The following is a 19,799-nucleotide window of genomic DNA, read 5'->3' as shown; positions in this document are numbered from 1 at the left end:
CTGACAAAAATTAAAGACAAAGAAAACATATTAAAAGCAACAAAGGAAAAACAACAAATAACATACAAGGGATGCCCCAAAGGTTATCAGCTGATTTTTCAGCAGAAACTCTGTAGGCCAGAAGGGAATGGCATGATATATTTAAAGTGACGAAAGGGAAAAACCTGCAACAAAGAATACTCTACCCAACAAGGCTCTCATTCAGATTTGAGGAAGAAATAAAAAGCTTTACAGACAAGTAAAAGCTAAGCAAATGCAGCATCACCAAAACAGCTTTACAACAAATGCTAAAGGATCTTCCCTAGGCAGGGAAAAAAAAAGGCCAAAACTAGAAACAAGAAAATCACAAATGGGAAAGCGCAACGGTAAAAGCAAACATACAGTAAAAGGAGGAAATTATCCACACACAAATATGATATCAAAGCCAGCTACTGTGAGAAGAGGGGAATATAAATGCAGGAAATGGGAACTGCATTTGAAATTGAGACCAGCAACTTAAAACAACCTTGATATATATATAGACTGTTATATCAAAACCTCATGGGAAATGCAAACCAAAAAACTACAGTAGATACACACACGAAAAAGGAAAAGCAACCCAAACACAACACTAAAGATGGTCATCAAACCATTAGAGAAGACAGCAAAAGAGGAAGGGAAGAAAAAAGACCTACAAAAACAAATCCAAAACAATTAAGAAAATGGCAATAGGAACATACATATAAATAATTACCTTAAATGTAAATGGATTAAATGCTCTAGGCAAAAGACATAGACTGGCTGAATGGATACAAAAACCAGACCTGTGTATATGCTGTGTACAAGAGAACCACTTCAGACCTAGGGACACATACAGACTGAAAGTGAGGGGATGGAAAAAGACATTCCATGCAAATGGAAATCAAAAGAAAGCTGGAGTAGCAATACATATCAGAAAAAATAGACTTTAAAATAAAGACTGTTACAAGAGAGAAGGAAGGACACTACATAATGATCAAGGGATCAGTCCAAGAAGAAGATATAACAATTGTAAATATATATGCACCCACCATAGGAGCACCTCAATATAAAAGGCAAACACTAACAACCATAAAAGAGGAAATCAACAGTAACACAATAATAGTGGGGGACTTCAACACCCCACTTACACCAATGGATAGATCATCCAGACAGAAAATTAATAAGGAAACACAAGGCTTAAATGACATATTAGAACAGATAGACTTAATTGATATTTATAGGACATTCCATCCGAAAGCAGCAGAATACACTTTATTCTCGAGTGCATAAGGAACGTTTTCCAGGGTAGATCACATCTTGGGCCACAAATCAAGCCTCGGTAAATTTAAGAAAAGTAAAATCAGATCAAGCATCTTTTCCGACCACAATGCTATGAGATTAGAAATCAATTACAGGAAAAAAATTGTAAAAAACACACACACATGGAGGCTAAACAATATGTTCCTAAACAGACAATGGATCACTGAAGAAATCAAAGAGGAGATCAAAAAACACCTAGAGACAAATGACAACAAAAACACAGTGATCCAAAACCTATGGGATGCAGCAAAAGCACTTCTAAGAGGAGAAGGTTATAGCAATACAATCTTACCTCAGGAAACAAGAAACAACTCAAATGAACGACCCAAACTTACACCTAAAGCAACTCAAGAAAGAGGAACAAACAAAACCCAAAGTTAGTAGAAGGAAAGAAATCATGAAGATCAGAGCAGAAATAAATGAAATAGAAATGAAGAAAACAATAGCAAAGATCAATGAAACTACAAGCTGGTTCTTTTAGAAGATAAACAAATTGATAAATCTTTACCCAGACTCATCAAGAAGAAAAGGGAGAGGACTCAAATCAATAAGATTAGAAATGAAAAAGGAGAAGTTACAACTGACACCACAGAAATACAAAGGATCATAAGAGACTACTACAAGCAACTATACACCAATAAAAGGGAAAACCTAGAAGAATTGCACAAATTCTTAGAAAGGTACAACCTTCCAAGACCGAACCAGGAAGAAATAGAAAATATGAACAGACCAGTCACAAGTACTGAAATTGAAACTGTGATCAAGGAGCTTCCAACAAACAAAAGTCCAGGACCAGATGGCTTCAAGGTGAATTCTATCAAACATTTAGAGATGAGTTAACACCTATCCTTCTGAAACTCTTCCTAACAAATGCAGAGGAAGGCACACTCCCAAGTTCATTCTACGAGGCCACCATCACCCTGATACCAAAAACCAGATGAAGATATCACAGAAAAAGAAAGTTACAGGTCAGTATCACTGATGAACATAGATGAAAAATCCTTAACAAAAAACTAGTAAACCAAATCCAACAGTACATTAAAAGGATCGTACACCATGACCAAATGGGATTTATCTCAGGGTTGTAAGGTTTCTTCAATATACACAAATCAATCAGTGTGATACACCACATTAACAAACTGAAGAATAAAAACCACATGATCACCTCAACAGATGCAGAAAAATCTTTTGACAAAATTCAACACCCATTTATGATAAAAACTCTCCAGAAAGTGGGCAAAGAGGGAACCTACCTCAACATAATAAAGGCCATATATGACAAACCCACAGCAAATATCATTCTGAATGGTGAAAAACTGAAAGCATTTCCTCTAAGATTAGAAACAAGACAAGGATGTTCATTCTCGCCACTTTTATTCAACATAGATTTGGAAGTCCTAGCCACAGCAATCAGAGAAGAAAAAGAAATAAAAGGAATCCAAATTGGAAAAGAAGGAGTAAAACTGTCACTGTCTGCAGATGACATGATACTATACATAGAAAATCCTAAAGATGCTACCAGAAAACTACAAGAGCTCAGCAATGAATTTGGTAAAGTTGCAGGACACCAAATTAATACACAGAAATCCTTGCTTTCCTATACACTAAAGATGAAAGATCAGAAAGAGAAATTAAGGGAACAATCCCATTTACCATCACATCAAAAAGAATAAAATCCCTAGGAATAAACCTACCCAAGGAGGCAAAAGACCTGTACTCAGAAAACTATAAGATAATGATGAAAGAAATCACAGATGACACAGATGGAGAGATATACCATGTTCTTGGATTGAAAGACTCAATATTGTGAAAATGACTATACTACACAAAGCAATCTACAGATTCAATGTAATCCCTATCAAATTACCAACATTTTTCACAGAATTAGCACAAAAAGTTTTACAATGTGTATGGAAATACAAAAGACCCCTAATAGCCAAAACAATCTTCAGAAAGAAAAATGGAGTTGGAGGAATCAGGCTCCCTGACTTCAGACTATACTAAAGAGCTACAGTAATCAAGACAGTATGGTACTGGCACAAAAACAGAAATATAGATGAATGGAACAGGATAGAAAGTCTAGAGATAAATCCAAGCACCTATGGTCAATTAATCTATGACAAAGGGGGCAAGAATATACAATGGAGAAAAGACAGTCTCTTCAATAAGGGGTGCTGAGAAAACTGGATAGCTACATGTAAAAGAATGAAATTAGAACACTCCCTAACAGCCTACAGAAAAATAAACTCAAAATGGATTAAAGACTGAAATGTAAGGCTGGATACTATAAAACTCTTAGAGGAAAACATAGGCAGAATACTCTCTGACATAAATCGCAGCAAGATCTATTTTGATCCACCTCCTAGAATAATGAAAATAAAAACAAAAATAAACAAATGGGGCCAAATTAAACTTAAAAGCTTTTGCATGGCAAAGGACACCATAAACGAAATGAAAAGACAACCCACAGAATGGGAGAAAGGTTTTGCAAATGAAGTGACTGATGAGGGATTAATCTCCAAAATACACAAACAGCTCTTGTAGCTCAATCTCAAGAAAGCAAAAAACCCAATCAGAAAATGGGCAGAAGATTTAAATAGACTTTTCTCCAAAGAAGACATACAGATGGCCAAAAAGCACATGAAAAGATGCTCAATATTGCTAATTATTAGAGAAATGCAAATCAAAGCTACAATGAGATATCACCTCACACCAGTCAGAATGGCTATCATCAAAAAATCTACAAACAATAAATGCTGGAGAGGGTGTAGAGAAAAGGGAACCCTCCTACACCTTCGGCAGGAATGTAAATTGGTACAGCCACTATGGAGAACAGTATGGAGGTTCCTTAAAAAACTAAAAATAGGCCTACCATATGATCCAGCAATCCCACTCTTGGCCATATATACAGAGAAAAACATAATTCTAAAAGATACATGCATCCCAATTTTCACGGCAGCACTATTTACAATAGCCAGGACATGGAAGCAACCTAAATGTCCATCAACAGAGGAATGGATAAAGAAGATGTGGTACATATATACAATGGAATATTACTCAGCCATAATAAAGAATGAAATAATGTCATTTGTAGCAACACAGATGGACCTAGAGATTGTCATACTGAGTGAAGTAAGTCAGACAGAGAAAAACAAATATCGTATGATATCGCTCATATGTGGAATCTAAAATAATGGTACAAATGAACTTATTTACAAAACAGAAATAGAGTTACAGATGTAGAAACAAACTTATGGTTACTGGGGGCAGGGAATGGTAGGGAGAGGGATAAATCGGGAGATTGGGATTGACCTATACACACTACTATATAAAAAGTAGATAGCTAATAAGGACCTACTGTATAGCACAGGGAACTCTTCTCAATACTCTGTATTTGGGAAAAGAATCTAAAAAAGAGTGGATATATGCGTATGTATAACGAATTCACTTTGTTGTACAGCAGAAACTAACACAACAACTATACTCCAATTATACTCAACTATAATCCAATAAAAATTTGAAAAGAAAACTATAAAGCTACACAACACAAAGAGGAACCCTAACGTAAACTATAGACGTTAGTTAATAATAAGATATCAATATTGGTTCATTGATTATAACAAATGTACCACACCAATGCTAGATGTTAATAGAAAAAAAAAAAGAAAAAAAAACCCAACTCTTAAATAAAACCTAAAGTAGTTTTCATAATCCCTCTACCATGTCATTTCACCCCATTTTCCTATTTTTCTATTACCTTCTGGACCCAAAGGCAGGCTTTTTATTCAGTCCCCATTAAACTGCACCGTGCGTTTATTAGTCTGGTAGTGTTGGACCATGACTCTACCACCCAGCACGTGCCCTATTCCCTGGTAGGTACATATACTACCCAGTAGCTTGGTGCGTATGTTCTTTGTTCATGTATATGTCATAAACTAAAGTGAATGAACCAATTTCTTCAACAACTATCTGTTAAGTAACTGGTGTGTACCCGGCATTGCTCTGGTATCAGTGAACAAAGTATAAGTGCTGGTGGAACTTATATTCTTGAGCAGGAAGACAGACGATAACCAGTAACATCACAAATGAGTTCTCAAATAGGTTAGAAAAAGCTAAGCATCATGGGAAAAACAGAATGGGGTGGAGGGGATCATTCATTATTCAAATGCCCCGGATCTGAGCGAGGAAGGAACATGGCGGGTTTGAGGCAGTGTAGAAAGGCCAGTCTGTGATGGCCACGCGGAGAGCAGGAGACAGTGGTCCAGATGAGGCCACAGGGCGCTGTGAGGCCAGAGCACGCTGGGCTGCGTGGGCTGAGGGGAGGGCTTGGAACTCTATGCCCTCCTTCCCCCCGCAACAGAAAGCCATTCCACGGTTTTAAACAACAACAGGGATGAAACGAGCCTCTCGAAGAGAGAACTGACAGGAGGGAGGCGAGAGGCGCCGTGGGGAGGCGAGCACCAGCAGTCCAGAGGGGCTGCGGGGCTTGGAGCAGGACAGCAGGGAGACGGGAAAGCGGGGGCCGCTGCGAGGAAGGGCTGACTCCCCGGCCTCCGCCGTGAACAGTCAGGCGGGAAGGGGCAGCAGTCACTGAGACGGGAAGTCCTGCACCAGGAAGAGCAGTCCGGGCAGCCTGATGGGGTGTGAGGTGCCTGTGACGTCCACAGGCAGGAGAAGCGGCAGGCAGTGCATCTATGGGCTTGGAGATCAGACCCATGCGTTCGTTCAACAAGATATAACCTTCCCTAGCTAGGGTAGTATCATAGTCACTGTTTCTACATCTTAAAGAAGTGTCACAAAGGCATGTTAGAGGAGATGAGAACGGGGTTTCACGCCACATGGACGTGAGTGAAGCTTCCTTGAGTTTACTGAACTCCTCTGAGTCTCAGCTCCCTCTTTTGCAAGTTGTGGTCATCACTTCAGTGAAGGATTTTTGTCAGGCTTGAAAAAGATAACGTATTAAAAAACTCTAGCAGATCTTTTCTACTTGAGATGAGAGTCCTCAAGTCCCCCCGTCTCTGTCCCGCTCTTTATCACCCCTCCTCTATTTTTTCTTCTAGAGTTTCCTATTTTACTTTCAAAAAAGGAATTTTGTTCTCACATGTCTTGTCCCCAGTGTATCTACACAGTCTCCTCCTCAGTGACTGACATGCCTCTAATAATCTGCTCTAGGATTTTTTAACATTGACCGTAAGAAAGTTGTGGACTTAAGAGCGCATCTTATTTTCTTTTTCAAGGCTTTACCTACATCTGAGACCCCCGTCTCTTACCAACCTTGCACAAATCCTAAATGCTCACGAACAGCATTTGTCATAGCGTCAATCTGCCATCACTTGATTTCAATCCGGCTGCACTAGGCAGTGAATGAGAAACTGAGAACGTGGACGGATGGGTTCCTTTGGAGTTGGGATTTGATGACACAGCTTTGGTGGAAAGATAAGAAAGCAAGAAAAGCGCAATACTGATGTACTGTTGTAAAATGGTCAATCATTCCGCTCAGCCTGGCTGATAGAGTGAACTGGGAAACTAGGATGATGTCTACATCCCAGTGATACAAAGAGCAGTGTTACTCAGAATAAAAGAAAAGGCAAAGAGGAAGAACGGCAGGCTCGGTGAGATCTGAGTTCATTATTTCAGAGGTGGGATAACCACAGGGTGACCAAGAGAAGAAATTGCTTAAGTGAAATAGAAGTGAAGATTGTCAGGGCTCAGGAGAAGAATATTTTGAGAAAAATTATAACACGAGATAAGAGTCTCTACCAGATGTAGAAACATACTCTAACATATCATGTTTAAAGCAAAGAAATATGGAGGAAAAACAGAAAAACATATGAGTGGTAAAGTAGAGAGAGCCCAGAAATTGACCTAGATCAGTGTGGGATTATTGAAATACTGCTGGACAATGAGTGGGAAACAGCAGAAACTTAATAAATTATATTGGGTTAAAATTAGACAGTAATTTGGAAAAAGTAAATATATAACCATATTCAAAAATCTCGGAATATATCAAAGAACTAAATATTAGGGAAATCACAGACGAGCTTGCATAAAGGCAGAATTTGTTATAACTTTAAACTGTTGATATCATTTGAAGAATTGAAGCAATATAAAAGTATGAGAGAAAAACAACAGATTCTATTACATAGAAATGTAAAATTTTTGTAAGCAAAGAAGGGTTAAAATAAAAATGCAACAGAAGACTGGGTAACACATACAAATAGAATGCATACATATAATAAAGCAAGTGGTATAAATTGCTACAACCCTAACGGAACGTTAATTGGCTATGAAAATATTCATATAATTTGGGCCAGTACTCTAACCTCTAAAAATTTATCCTAAGGAAATAGTAAAAAGGAGAAAAAGTTAGGTCCATGAAAGTATTAATTGCAGGATTATCTGTAACTGTAAAATAATAAAAACAAACCAAATATCTAACAATAAGGTAATGGTTAAGGAAATTAGGACATCGTAGCTCAATGACATATTTAGCTATTAAAATGGTAATTTGGAAAACAATGTAATAACACAAAAAATATTTGAGATAATATTTAAAGGGTATGGTAACATTTATATGGTTATGGAAAAACACTAAAATAGCACACTGGAAAGTTAACACAATTCTTTTCGTGTGTTAGCATTATGGCTGATTTTATTTTTTAAGTTTCATTTAAGAGTTTAAAATATTAAATGGAAAATTCAAACAGAAGACACGCACAAGGTAGGAAGGACTACAGGTGTTGCTGAAACCAGACAGGTAAGTCACCCAGGCTAATGACACAGGCTACAGGAGTTCTGGGCTGTGTCTGAAGCCCCCAGAGGGTTTCCTTATCACCCCGATTCCCTCGCCAACACTAGAATTAATCTGTGTTACTCACAGGAAGTGGTTTGCTTCGATGACTGACTTAATGTCCTCAGATGAGTCTCCGCCCTGAGGCACTGCCCCTCCTGGTAACTATGCGCCACCATCATTTTCTAGGCAATAAAAATGTAGGACGGTCAACCCTAAGCTTCTGAAATGCATAAAAACTGACATTTTTCAAAGTTTGGGCTTTTTCAAAACTTCCTGAATCTTCTCAAAGCAAAACGGACCCATAAGAACCAATTCTATTGGTCTGTCACTGTCTCTGTGCCCAGACAGAGTAAGATTTCTTCATTTTACTCTACGTCCTCTGCCAGATAATTTGTGGATCTTTTGGATTATGTGTCATCAAAACACGGAGAAAAGAGGAGAAACGAGACCTGAGAGGAAGGAGGAACAGAGGAGGGCTAGGAGAGGCTATCAGTCTACAAAGTAAGGCAAGGGGATGTGAGAGGAGAGGGTTTGCCACCAGAGGGCAGATCCAGGGTGCGAAGGAAGGGGCTTTGGAGAAGGGCTGCTCTGGGTTCCAAGTCTCTCTCGACGTCCCTGCGAGAGGCCAGCGATGCCTTTTTAATTAGTGTGTGGCTGAACCGTACTTTTATATGTGAGCCATTGATTTCAGGAAAGGAGCCACACTGGGCCTGAGAATTTATAAGTGCCTCCCTCCCCTCCCTATGGATACATCCTGGGACATTCTGGTGCTACTCCAGACAAGAGGCCGGCTGGTTCGTGCCTCTCCTCCTTCCTAAGGAGCAGGCAGGCCCTGTCGAATGGCTCAGGGGAGGCAGAGCTGAAAGTTCTCTCTCTGCTGGATGTTTCTGCCAAGGAAGGAGAGTGAAAGCAGAATCTTCAGCATCAGAGTTAAATGATAAAAGATACCAACTAGAATAGTATTTCTACATATTTCCATTTTCCATGAGAGACTGTACCTCATGGAAATTCCCCTCTGGAGTAAAATAATTAAAGGTAGATACAAGTGTGTCCTTTTGCCACATTTTCAGTATTAGTTCTCTTAAGGGGTAATATTTAAAATATTTATCAACTGCCTAGGACACAGGCACCAATCATTAAAATGAAACAGACATTAGCCTTGAGTGGCTGGAGTGACAGGGCATTGGGAAGGCTTGGAGCAGCGACCATTTACCAGCCAGCTGGAAATGCTGCAGTATTTTAACAAAAGTATGGCCATGTTGGCATTTACTTATTAAACCAGTCTTGGTTCTTCCTCTTCTCTTCTTCCCCTTGGTAGCTGCAGCCTCATTTTTGCCCCGCCCGACCCCCGCCAGCGCTGGGTGTGATTCCCTTTCTCTCTGATCATGAATTACTTCATGTGCCTGGTGGTGACCAGGATCCTACAGGTAGACTTACTCCTCAGATGCGAATGGGGGCAAGCGGGTAGTGGTGCGACAGCCAGGGTGATGACCCCAATTGTCGTGGAAGCGGAGGAGGGTTTCCGTCTTGGGCAGGAAGGCAGAGAGTGCCCGCGGTGGCAGAATGGAGCCCGTGGGGACATTCCAGACAGGGAAACTTTTCCCAGTGGTGTAACACTGGGTGGCCCCTAACATCTCCAACCTTCTCAAAGCTGCAGACGTTGCTAGCTTTTGTGAGACCACCCAGACCCCTCACTGAGCCCAGCTGCAGCACTGTTTCGTAGCAACGAATCCCCTCAATGAATCCCCTGGATGATTTCCCAAAGGAGGGGTGGGAGCGGGGACGGGCAAGAGCTTCCTGTGAGCTACACTGATTTCATTAATTTCATCCTCACTACTTGTATCGTCCACTAGAACAAGTAAATCAAGTTATAAGTATGGCTGTCTCGATTCAAGCTGTAAGGAAAAAAAGAAGCAAGTGTTCCACGTTACAAATAGAAACAAAGGGAAAAGAATGATGCTTTAGAAGAGGTTGATGATTTTAACACCTCCACGTCTATACTCATTTACTCAGTACAGCAAACCCTACTTAGTAAAGTAAGACAAAAGAATGTCCTGTTAAAGAAGCACACAAAACATTTGCATTTGAATGAGTAAAATCCCGAAACCTCAATGCTGTAAAGCAGCAGCTGGGGTGCAGTGGAAGGAACTTCTGGACCAGGAGCTGAGAGAACTGGGCTCCAGGCCGGCTCTGCCATTCAGTAGCTGCCTGACTGTGCCCAGCTCAGCCGGTCTGAGCTTGGGTTTCCTCTTCAGTAAATGAAATGCTGGACTAAATGATCTCTACAATCCCCAGTCAAGTGAAAATCTCTCTTATTGTCGGCTGCAGTAGACACAAATAAATGGCAATTTCTAATCATCGCTGCCCTCCCCATCCAGCTCACAGCCAGGTGAGTCTGGTGGTCCAGGGAGTGGCAATGTAGGATGGTTTATTTGTCTATATTTCCCCCAGTGCTTCTCTTAAATAACTGATAGTGGCTGGAAAATGCTTTCAAACTTATTAGTCACTGGGCAGAGGTGAGGGGTTGACCCTTAGACTGATTTTATTTAAAGACCATCAAAATCTGCAAACGTTCTATACTTTTCTTGCTACGTGTGGCAAAATCTTTTTTTCAGAAGCAGAAGTGTCAAACAACATTTTGTACGTGGTCCTACCCTGTCTAAGGTAAGGGTGACCTGCCTATAATTTCTCTCCATTACAGACACTCCAGGCTCCTTTAAGAATGGCTATCAGCACTATTCCTTGACAGATAATGTGCATTTCTTTATGGCATTTTGATTATTATTTCCTTAAGCCATCATTTAAAGCTATTATTGATATTTTACTTTTCAAGTGCAGGAGTGCTGTGCCTGTAAGTATTAATAGTTATGATTTGATGAGAGCCTACCACATGCAAGTTTCCAGGATGGAAACTTTATATACAATATTATTTAACTGTCAAAATACCCCTTTGAGTGGAGATATTACTATCTCCAGTTAACAGATGAGGAAAAGCTAAAATCGCATAAGTATCTTGCCCAGTGTCAAACTGATGGTGGGGCAGAAATCTGAACCCAGGCCTCTCCAACCGTGGTTTCCCACTCATCCCCTCCTCCTTCTGGATGCCAGGCTCACAGCTTTCATTCCCATGGTTTTTATTCCCAAATTCTTAAAAATTCTTTATATTAAGAAATATCTGCTAGCATCATTTGAGTTCTTCCCAATATATTCCCTATAATTTTAGTATAATCAACTTAGAGCCTTATTAATTGTGAAGAGGTCATGCTTCATACAAGAGGGCTTGAGTGGACCTGAGGCAAATCCTCAAGAGACCTAACGATTCAGCACTGCTGCCTCCCAGTGGCTGTGAACCTTGAGTGACTATTGAGCTTTAGAGAGGCCTGTGATTATAGTGATTTTGGGTAGAATGAAGATGTAGAGGACGGAAAAGATAGGAAAGATTCTAAGGAAATATATACCACGAGGCTTGATGACTGGGTATGGAAAGTGGTGGTAAGTGAGAGAGGTTGGAAAGTAGATGATGTTTATCACAATATTGAAATGAAATTACAAAGGGTTTGGTGGGGGACAGAGGGACTTGGAGGCCAGTGAGAAGACCAGTGGGTTGAACGTGGAGTTTCACTAACATTTAGGAGGTGATCACAGCAAGAAAACAATCAGTAAATAGTCCAAGAAGGAACAGGAAGAGAGTAGAATAGAAACGGGGAAAGATGGTGTTGAAGAGAATTTTAATGACTAAAGCAGCCAAGGGTGTAAAATTTCAGAGTTTATGATTGTATTAAGCTAATTGTTAGTTTAAGAAAATTGCTTTAAAATTACTGCAGCAGATTACTTGACTTGTAGAAATACACAGCAAAATAACTTGTGTAATTTCTCCATTATGTGTCATTCTTTAGTCCCTAAGAGCCCTGAAAAGAGATATTACACTGGTAGAGGAAAATGACCCCAGAAATGGGTCACGGTAGAGCCTGCAAAAGATTTGTTTTGCCTACTTTATAGTTTTTTATCAACATTATGAAAGTAAATCTTATTAATTTTATGAGTCAGTAATATCTATCCCAAGGATTGATATTTATGAAAGAAGTAAAACTAGAATGCTGACTTAAACCCCAGGGAGCTTTGTTATAATGAGAAATCCTCAAGACCTGAATTTAATCAAGAACTTGATGAGGATTTTACATTGTGCTATTAGTCATACTCCTCAGGATTTACCTCATCGTATACTCTTCCTTCATTTAATGATTTTTTTCTAACTTTGCTAAGTTAGAAGCATTCCAAAAACTGATCACGACGCAATAAGCATTACCAACAATGACCCTATCGTAGTGGAAATGACCTCATTACCACTCTTGTTGCCAAAAGCAATCCAGGGCAGATGTGGTCTTGGTTTGAGATGAAGAAAACAGTCTTAGGATGAAACAGAGACACTGGGAAGATGTCTCCCCCCAAATCCCGATCTGTTCCTCTTACAAAAAGGATCATGAAACTTTGGTTCCAATACCAATGAATGCACCGCTGGTTTAAGAGACAGTGCACGTCAAGCTGACGGTTAGAATTCTATAAATGAGGTATGGACGGCATGACGTGAGCTTGGCTGCGTGTTTAAGAGCAATAGCTGGAGTCACAGCAGTGACTGCCCTGCACCTGTGGCCTCTGCTCCCAGTTACAGCACTGCCGTAAATTCAGACAACATCTCCCCAGCAGTCCTCTGTCACTACCGAGACATAACTTCAAGTAAAGATGGCCTTTCCTTCTAACTTTCAGTTCCTTTTTCAGTCATTTACTTCATCATTACTCACGCTATTATTCTTTCACTCATTTAACAAATAATTTTTGGTTTACCTTTCTGTGTGCCTTTCCATGTACTGTTCTAGTGGCAAACAAGACAGACAGCATCCCTGGCTCTATGAGGAGGCAGAGCCGACGGGCCCCGCTGCTCAGATCCTCTGCACTTCTGGTGTCTGAGCAGAGAGCTTGGGAAGGAGACCTGAGCCAGCCTAACAGAAGGACGGGCTAATTACTAGTTTCCATGACCTGGAGCATCCTCCTTTCCATCAAAGCCACTTCCCCGGCCAGGGAACTTACGTGATCTCAGGGATGTTCTCTGACCCTGTCCCTCATCCACAAATGTGTGGAGCATTGCGGGGGACTGTCCTTCTTCCTTGGTACCTTGGCCGTGGGTCATATCTACACCCGGCCTAAGCTCTGACAGGTAACAAGAGTCAAGGAGATTCTATCTGCTTCTACTACTTCTCTGAAGGGTTTTCTCAATTAACTCTATATCTGAACTGGATGATGCCACAACAAATAGATAGAGATACAATTTCCGATCGCGATAAGTGCTGTGAAGGAAACAGAGCAGTGCAATTGGATCGAGAGGGACTGAGGCTGGGTCAGGACCAACCTAGGCAGGACAGTCAGGAAGGGCTTCTTGGAAGAGATGGTAACAGAATCAAAGCAGGAGTGATAAAGGGCAGGCAGCCCAGCAGAGAAAGAACATTCAAGCACAGGGAACAGCAAGAACAGTGGCTTGGATGAAAGGATGAGATTGAAATGTCTGTGGGACAGAAAGAAATCGAGCACCACAGTGAATGAGGCAAAGAGTATTAGGGGTGACTTCAGAGAAGTAATCAGGGGACTGGTAAGGAGATTAGGTTTTGTTCTAACAGGAATAAGAAGTTATGGGAAAAAAGAAAAAAAAAAAAAAAAAAGAAGCTATGGGAGAAGTTAAAGTGAAGGATTAATAAAAATTGATAAGCCTATGTAATAGTTTAACTCTTGGATCTGGAGGAGAATGGCGTGCAGGTGGCATGCAGGGGAGCAGGGAACCTGTTAGGAGGTTATACCACCGTGGTCCAGGGGAGCGGGGAAAGGCAGAGGGGCAAAGACTGCTTCGTCTAATTACGGGACCTGCAGCGAGTGTTGGTGGGATGGGAGAGGTGGGAACAAGGAGAATCACAGATGATTCCAGCGAAGAGAGGGGCTGTAGCCCTTTCAAAAACTGGTGCACACGATCACTCAAAATTCTGGAAAATTAACCACCGAGCAGAAAGTAGGAGGCCACGGGAAATAAAGATGAACAAAGACTGGAGGGTGCAGGGTGACAGGAAGTTGGAGACACGCAGTGGTTCTCAAATATTCTCGGGAAGTGCTAACTCCTGCAGTTCCTTACAGGCAGCCGTCATCTGAGGGCTTCTTTTAGGGGCTCCCGCAAGCTAGCACTCACTGCAAAAATGTGGCAGATTATTCTTCAAACCTGCATTTTAAAAGGGGGATGAGAAGATAGACTAAGCTTGTGAGAAGCTTTTTTCCTTTCTCACGGCCCTCTATAAAAAAAAGTTCAGGACCAGAGTCTCAAGCTGACTGGGAGGTTGGCCACCAGACTTTACCTCAGAAATTGAGAATTAGTCACAAGATTCCATGTAAGCCACAAAAGAGAAGTGGGAAGCAGACAGCACTCACCGAACTGCGATGTGTCAGGCCCCGTACACATTATCTGTTAATCCTCCAAAAGAACCCGTGAGAAAGACGTGCTTTCCTTTAGGATCTGCAAGAACAAACTGAAGCTCAGAGAGGTTTATGAACAGCTCAAGGTGTCCCCGACGGTGGCAGGGATGAGTCCCGGGCTCCGCCTCCTGGGCCAGGTGTGGGGCTGCTACAGGTGACGGCACCTCCCCTCACACCATCACCGTGCCTGCCCTGAACTCTGGCCTCTGCTTCTTTCAGCCACTATCACGAGGTTCACCCCTGGGACTGGGGTCTGCCCTCAGGGGAAGAGTCATAAAAATGGGAAATTTACCAAGTGACTTCTCTCCTTCCACTGCCCACCCCCCTCCAGAATCTGCCTGCTCTTCCTCTCTCTCCTACGTCTTCATGTAGTGTTTAAAATATATCATGTTGAGATTATAGTTATCTTCAGGAGAGTTCCTCGATACTCTATTACTGAGAAATAATGTTTTAAACAACAAAAAAATTCTGAATCAAATAAATGGTTTCTAGAAATGTATTCATTTTCTTTTCACCCTTTACTCTGATAGAATGAATGCTTTTTGGTGCTCACTCATCATCTCATTTTAGCCTCCTTTTGTAGAAGATCTAGTTGGTTCCTACACTAAACCCAGTGCCCATAGACTAATAACCACACAATTCCACGGGCGTTTTCCACATCGCATTCCGGTATCTTATTTATGTTTCTGTACTGCCCTCTAGTGGTTCATTGTCTGAAATACAAATCAAAGTAGAGTAGGCCCTTTGTATCCATGGGGTCTGCGTCCGGCGATTCGACCAACCACGATCCAAAATGTTCAAAAAAACAAATTCCAGAAAGTTCCAAAGAGCAAAACTTGAGTTTTCTGCAAGCTGGTAACTATTTACAAAGCATTTATATTATACTTATAAACAACTATCTACATAACGATAGCATTTACATGGTGTTAGGTACTATAGGTAATCCAGAGATGATTTAAAGTATAGGGGAGTTTGTGTGTAGGTTATATGCAAATACTCTGCCATTTTATATAAGGGACTTGAGCATCCATAGATTATGGATTTTGGTATCCACGGGGGTCCTGGACCCAATCCCCTCAGACACCGAGGGATGACTGTATTATTTTCGAAATGCAGGCACTTTTTCTAGAGGTAAGACAAATCTCAGACAGTTCAATTGGTTAGTAACAACTTGTAGTAGACATAAGTCTTCCTAACAACAATCTTACTGATTGTGAACTATTTCAATTTTGACTTTGACAACAATAGAAAAATTTTAAATGCTTAGAAGAACTTTAAAAGTTCTGGAGATGTTTAAAGAATCTGTTGGCATAGTTGGAATGTAGACAATAATTAAGTATATTGGAAAAGACTTCTGAAAGTCCCTGGAGAAGAAAGTGCTGGGCCTAGAACCTGATTTGAGAGGAGGCCGGGTGAGTGTATGCTTTCTTGGAGTAACATTGCCATCTTGCGTCTTTCTTAGATACTGCTGATAAAAATAAGCAAACCCTTATTTCTTTTAGCACTCCTAAATGTTCTCTAATTAAAGAAATTTGAACATTTGTTTCAAGGTTCAAACAGAAGTTTTATTTATTTATTTAAAGAAGAGTTTTTTAAAAGACTGTATTGAGGTATGATTTACACTTAATAAAATGCACCCTTTAAAGTGCACCAGTTTTCAATGAGTTTCAAAAATGTAAACACCCAGGCAGCCACCTGAACAATCAAGTTGCATAACATTTCCATCACCTCCCAGAGGTACCCTTGTGCCTATTTACAGATAACCCCATGCCCAGCTGTTGCCCCGGGCAACCACTGATCTGCTCTCTATCATCAGAGATCAGTTTTGACGTTTAGAATTTCATATAAACGAAATCATACAGTATGTACTCTTTTGTGCCTGTATTTAAGTATGTGCTTTTTTTCTTCATCATAACATTGTTAAAATCTGTTCATGCTTTTGCATCTATCAGTAGCTCATTCATTTTTGCTCCTGAGTACTATTCCTTTGTGTGGCTACTCCTCTATTTACCATTCTCCTGTTGATGGACACAGCTTGCTTCCAGTTTTTGATTATTTTGAATAAGACTGCTCCGAAAGTATGTGTATAATAAGTGTGTACAAATGTTCTCATTTCTCTTGGTAAATAGTTAGAAGTAGATGGCTGGGTTTCAGGGTAAATAGATGTTTAACTTTATATAAAACAGACAAAGTATTTCTAGAATGGCCTTACCATTTTATTTTCCCAGGGCAATCAATGAGAGTTCCAGCTGAGTCATATCTTTCATATCTGGTGTTGTCATTCATGTTATCCATTAGGACGGATATATAGTAGTAGCTCATGATGATTTTAATTTGTATTTTCCTGTTCACTAATACTGTTAAGCATCTTTTCATATGCTTATTGGTCATTATATATATTCTTTTGTTAAATGTTTAATTAATTTGCTTCCCTCTTTTTATAAAGTTGGGTTGTCTTCTAATTATTGAGTTATAAAGTTCTTTATATATGCTCTGTATGTCTTTTGCCAAATACATGCATTGTTAGTATATTTTCTGAGTCTGTGACTTGCCTTTTTGTATTCTTAAGTGTCCTTTGAAGAGCAAACATTTAAAATTTTGATGAAGTCTAATCATCAATAATTTTTTATAGGTATAGCTTTTTGTTACCTATCTAAAATTTTTGCCTACACTGAGATCACAAAAGTTTTCCCCTATGTTTTTTTCTAGAAACCTTATAATTTTAATATTTATATTTTGGCCTATGATCCTTTTCATGTTAATTTTTGTACATGATAAGAGGGAAGTACTGAGGTTTCTTTTTTCCTAGATAGATACCTAAATGCACCAGCACCATTTCTTAAAAAGACCATCCGTTCCCCTTGGCCCCTTTCTTAAACATCAATTGACCATATTTGTGTGGGCATATTTCTGGACCCTTATTTTATTCCTTTTATCTTTTTATCAAAACTTAGACTTGTCCTGATTACTCTCATTCTATAAGTCTTCAGATCCTCCAAATGTGTCCTTGTTTTAAAATTATGTTGGCTACAGTATGTCCTCTGCATTTCCTTATATTGGGTTGGCTGAAATGTTTGTTTGGTTTTTTGCCCTTAGTTGTCTTTAACTTCATTTGAAACTATTTTGTTAGATTGTATTGTGACAGCTGTCATATAAGCGTGCATTTAGGAAAAACTTATCAAAATTGGTGAATTTTTGTGTAGCCATTTTAATATCGAATAGGGAAGAAAAAAAGCAACATTTTCGGCATATTATGCTTTTTTTATTTCAAGAAAGATAAAAACACAACTGAAAGGCAAAAAAAAAAAAAGATTTGTGCCATGTATGGAGAATGTGCTGTGACTGACTGAACGTGTCAAAAGTGGTTTGTGAAGTTTTGTGCTGGAGATTTCTCGCTGGACAGTGCTCCACGGTCGGGTAGACCTGTTGAAGTTGATAGCGATCAAATACAGACATTAATTGAGAACAATCAACGTTATACCACATGGGAGATAGCCGACATATTCAAAATATCCAAATCAAGCATTGAAAATCATTTGCACCAGCTTGGTCATGTTCATCACTTTGATGTTTGGGTTCCACATAAGTTAAGCGAAAAAAAACCTTCTTGACCGTATTTCCACATGTTATTCTCTACTTCAACGTAATGAAAACGTTCCATTTTTAAAACAAATTGTGACGGTCGATGAAAAGTGGATACTGTGCAATAACGTGGAACGGAAGAGACTGTGGGGCAAGTGAAATGAACCCCCACCAACCACACCAAAGGCCGATCTTCATCCAAAGAAGGTGATGCTGTGTATATGGTGGGATTGGAAGGGAGTCCTCTATTATGAGCTCCTTCCAGAAAATCAAACGATGAATTCCAACAACTACTGCTCCCAATTAGACCAAGTGAAAGCAGCACTCGACAAAAAGCGTCCGGAATTAGTCAACAGAAAATGCATAATCTTCCATCAGGATAACACAAGACTGCATGTTTCTTTGATGACCAGGCAAAAACTGTTCCAGCTTGGCTGGGAAGTTCTGATTCATCTGTAGTATTCATCAGACATTGCATCTTCAGATTTCCATTTATTTCGGTCTTTACAAAATTCTCTTAATGGAAAAACTTTCCATTCCCTGGAAGACTGTAAAAGGCACCTGGAACAGTTCTTTGCTCAAAAAGATAAAAAGTTTTGGAAAGATGGAATTATGAAGTTGCCTGAAAAATGGCAGAAGGTAGTGGAACAAAATGGTGACTACGTGGTTCAATAAAGTTCTTGGTGAAAATGAAAAATGTGTCTTTTATTTTTACTTAAAAACCAAAGGAACTTTTTGGCCAGCCCAATACATTTTAGGATCTGCCTGTCAAGTTCTACGAAATAACTAGCTGGGATTTTGATTGGGATTGGCATTGCATCTATTAATTTGGGGAGAACTAACATCTTAACAATATTGAGTCTTTCAATCCATGAACACGATATTTTTCTATACATCTTTAATTTCTCTCACCAATTTTTTATAGTTTTCAGTGAAAAGGTTTTGCAAATATTTTGTTAAATTTATCCTTAAATATTTCATGATTTCGATGTCAGTATATAAATATAATGGTACTTAAAAATTTTCATTTTCTAATTTTTCAGTATGTAGGAATACAAGTGGTGTTGTATACTGACCTTGCATCCTGTGGCCTTCTTAATTCACTCACTAGCTCTAAAGTAAATTCTGGAAATTCCTTAGGAATTTCTACACACAATCATGTCATCTGCAAATAAAACAAATGAACATTTTTGTTTCCAAGACAAAAAATGCCTTTTATAGCTGTCTTGCATTTTTTGTACTGGCTAGCCTGCAAGGACTTCTTGTGCAAGGCCAAATGAAAGTGATGGGGATAGAGCCTGGTCTTAGGGAATATGGATTCAATCTTTTCCGTTGACTGTGATGTTAGCTGTACGTATTTTGTAGAAAAATGTCTTTTATCAGTTGCCTTTTATTCCTATTTTGGTGCAAGTTTTTGTAATAATTGCAGACTAAATTTTGTCAAATGCACCTCTTCTTCTCCTCCTGAAGCAGGAAAACTTATTTTCCCCTCCTTTATTCTGTTAAGGTTGAGTGAGTTACATTAATTTTTCATATGTTAAGTCAACCTGGCACTCCCAAGAAAAATTCCACTTGGTCATAATATATTATGCTTATT

General features: G+C 39.6%; 1 long non-coding RNA gene across 8 annotated transcripts in view; it reads right to left on the bottom strand.

Moving 5' to 3' along the window:
- LOC309666138 overlaps positions 1 to 19,799 on the bottom strand; it is a 68,393-nt gene that overhangs the window by 32,424 nt on the left and 16,170 nt on the right. The window contains exons 3-4 of one of the 8 annotated variants that reach the window (XR_014266924.1): positions 19,279 to 19,367; positions 14,576 to 14,660 (exon numbers count right to left, since the gene is read on the bottom strand). This is a non-coding gene — a long non-coding RNA (uncharacterized lncRNA). Of the gene's footprint in view, positions 1 to 4,289; positions 19,368 to 19,799 lie in introns of those variants that run through there. The other 7 variants (XR_014266925.1, XR_014266926.1, XR_014266928.1 and 4 more) reach the window with 7 other exon arrangements.

The sequence above is a fragment of the Balaenoptera physalus genome, assembly GCF_965194825.1.
Source record: "Balaenoptera physalus genome assembly, chromosome: 8".
In the NCBI taxonomy this organism is placed as follows: domain Eukaryota; kingdom Metazoa; phylum Chordata; class Mammalia; order Artiodactyla; family Balaenopteridae; genus Balaenoptera; species Balaenoptera physalus.
Note: the sequence above shows the minus strand (reverse complement) of the source record. Positions and strands in the feature narration are given on the sequence as shown.